Here is a 3,624-nt window from a genome sequence, read left to right as displayed (position 1 = left end):
GGATTGAACCGCGGTCCCTGTGCTTTGCCAAGCTTGTTTCAAGTAGGTGCTTTAGACCACTGAGCCATCTCTCCAGCCCCCTTTAATAGCTTTTTCCCTCCTCAGGTATTTTATAATTTGTTCTCAATGTTTATATTCTATTAGCCTATATTTGCAGTACGTAATGTTTGTGGTGCTGGTGTGGAGCTGGCTGTGTGCACAACGCACCCCGCTTCCTTTCACCCCTTCTTCTCTTCTCCATCCCCCTCCCTCCATCCCCTCCACTCCTTTCCATTTGCAAAACCTCTCCCTTCCTACTTCCCAGCATCTGCCTTTTACTTTACCTTTGTGTGTGTGTGTGTGTGTGTGTGTGTGTGTGTGTGTGTGTGTGACTGGCTCGGCCCACCCTGGGGGCGGGGCTGACCCAGCATGTGGTGCTGGGGGTCGAACTGCAGTCCAGTTGGTCCCTGCGTGCTTGCTTAAGCTTGCCTAAGCAGGCACTCTGGACCACTGAGCTATCTCACTGGCCCTACTTTACTCTTTATTTCTATTTTGGGTTCTCATATGAGAGAAACTGTGGAGAGTTAAGCTCGTGGTCTGATCCAGTCTACTTGAAGCCAGCTCTGGCGTGTCCATCTCCCTGCTGGTGACACACACTTGTCCTTTGTGGCAGAGCAGTGTGCCATGCTAAACCCACAGTTTCTTTATCTAGTCTTCTGGTGGCAGACATGCAGGCTGCTTCTAAGATTAATAGTTGTGTCTCTTATTTTATTTATTTTCCTTTTTTTTTTTTAATTTGCAGAGATAGGGTCTTGCTATGTGGTTCAAGCTGCCTTGAACTCACTATATTGCCCAGGCTGGCCTCGAAGGCGATGGATCTGCGCACAGTGCCATACCTGGCAGCTTTTTTTAAGAATAAGGACAAAAGGGAGACATTTCTTTCATATTTCTTCCCTTTTCTCCCATCAAAAATTTTATTCTCTGTTAATTAAATGTACCTTTTCTGGGGGCTGGCTTTTGCTCTTTTTTAGTGGTTTGGAGACTGAAGCTAGGACCTCATGCACGCTATGCACATGCTCTGCAACTGAGCTACACTCTGGCCAGGTAAACATACATTTTCTTGTGGGGTTTTTTAAATTTATTTTTATTTTTTTGTATGAATTTAGGAAAGGGTGTACAGGGTGTACAGGCGTACAGGGTCTCACTGCATAAATCAGACTCGTGATCCTCCTGGTTACAGCCTCACAAGTGCTGGGATTACAGGCATGCGCCAGTCTCAATCACCATCTAAGTGCACCCCAAGGGGGGGGGGGCTGGCATGGCAGGCCCAGGGATCGAATCCCCAGCACCTGAGTCTGCCTAAGCACATGTTTTAATCCCCTGAGCTCTCTGGCCGGCCCTTGTGTTTCGTTTTGAGATGGACTCCCACTGTTTTGGGTTAGCCTTGAACTTCTGCATCCACACAATCCTCCTGCCTTAGCCTCCAATTAACTGGGGCTGCAGGTGAGCCATGCCCGGTTTTAAATGTCTGCTTCTAATCTCAGGCTTCTCTTCTGCCTGCCTTTCATGAATGTTGGAGCTGAATCTGTTGCAAATTTTATAGTCACACACCACTGCAAAGCATGCACTGGCATTGCCAGCCCCTCAGAATACTTTTAATCCTTATGTTTTCCTTGCTTTCTTCACCTTTACCTTTTGAGGTGTGTGTGTGTGTGTGTGTGTGTGTGTGTGTGTGTGTGTGTGTGTGTGTGTGTTTGAGACAGGGTCTCACTTTGTAGTCCAGGCTGGTCTTGAACTTGCAACAATTTTCCTGTATTAGCCTACTGAGTACTGGAATTACAGGCCTGCACCACCATGCCCCATTTTTTGAGCTTAATTATGCTATAAAGTTGTTTTTGTTTCTTTGTTATTTTGGAAGAAGGCTCTCTCTCCTCTGATACTAGCGGTGAACCTGAGGCCTTTGCACTGAGCTACATCCATAACACTTATTTTTTTATTTTATTTTTTAAATTTTGAGACAGGGTCTTGCTAAGTTGTCCAGGTTGGGCTCAAACTTGCAGCCCTCCTGCCTCAGCCTCCCATGTCAGGTTTAAATAATAGACTCTTTTTTTTTTTTTTTTTTTGGTGGAACTGGGGATTGAACTCAGGCCCTTGCACTTGCCAGGCAAGTGCTTCATCCACTGAGCCATCTCCCTGGCCCCATAATAATAGACTCTTAAAATAGCAACTTCATAGAAATTTTAGATTTCCAGGAAAAAGAGAAAGAGCAGAAAATACCAGGACTTTCCATACAGTCATTTCCTCTTTCTCAGTTTCCCCCGTAGTGAGTTAACATATTGTCTGGCAGTGTGCATCTGTTATAGAGGAAAAATGGATACTAAGCCATCATTATTATTCAGTGAAGATCCCAGTTTACATCAGCATTCACTCTTGGTGTCGTACATCCTGAGTCTTGTTTTTCTTTTTTCTTTTTTTCTTTTTCAGACAGGGTCTCACTATGCAGTTCAGGCTGGTCTTGAACTCTCAACAGTCCTCCTGCCTCTGCCTCTTGAATGCTGGGATTATGGACAAGTGTCTCCACACCTCACAGTCCTGTCTTTTTCTAAAATTTGGTACAGGGTCTTGTTACACACCTCAGACTCATAGTGATGTTTCTGTTTCAGCCTCCCCAGTGCTGGGATTGCAAACCACACCCAGTTTTGGTGGACCGCAAGGCATGCGCAGGGTGGGGCCAGCATGGCATGCAGTACCGGGGATTGAATCTGGGTCCTTGCGCTTTCCAGGCAGGCCCTTAGATAACTGCTGAGCTCTCCCCAGCCCAGCAATCCTATCTTAATGGATGCATAATTCTATGGATCTACCAGTCCATCTTCACGGAGAATCCTCAGAAAGTCCCTTGTGCTTCCCCTCTTCCCCCCAGCTTCCCCTCTTGCCCTTGAGTTCCATTTCCATTTTGAACTACTCCAAGGACAGAGATGAGGAGGGATCAAACCATTTCATCCTGCTATCTTATTTTGAAAACTTTCAGATGGTCATAAAGGCAGAAAAAATGAAGTAATGGACACCAACACCTCCTCCACCGAAGCTCAGCACCTGCTGGGCCTGGAGCACAGCTCAGCAAGCGAATGAATGCTTGCTCCAAAGCCACGAGGACCACCAGCTGGGAACATTTTGCCAGCTTTACTGTCTGTATAGTATTTATCTGCTTGCCTGTTCATTCACCTTTTGAAAGTAAGTTGTAGATATTGTTCACATGTGTTTTCTAAATATTCCATATGCATGTTGTAGGACAAATTGACACAATCTCAACATCTGATGCCCCTAAGGAAGTGAACAATAATTCTATTTTATCCAGTAATAGCCAGTCCACATTCAGATCCCCCCAGTTGTCTCTTTTTTTTTTGGTGGAACGGGGGATTGAACTCAGGCCCTTGAGCTTCCCCAGAAGCACTTATTCTATTGAGCCATCTCCCTGGCCCCACCCCAATTGTCTCTTAATGGTTTTTTTAACTACTGTGTTTGGCAAGCCAGGAAGCCAACAAATTCATTTTTGGCATTGATTGTAGTCTTCTTATTCAGAACATTTCCTTTACTTCTCTCTCTGTCTGTCTGTCTTCTCTGTCTCTGTCTCTGTCTCTCTGTCTC

The sequence above is a fragment of the Octodon degus genome, unplaced genomic scaffold (genome assembly GCF_000260255.1).
Source record: "Octodon degus isolate 3935 unplaced genomic scaffold, OctDeg1.0 scaffold00200, whole genome shotgun sequence".
Taxonomy (NCBI): Eukaryota; Metazoa; Chordata; class Mammalia; order Rodentia; family Octodontidae; genus Octodon; species Octodon degus.
The sequence above is the reverse complement of the archived record's forward strand: the minus strand, read 5'-3'. Positions refer to the sequence as shown.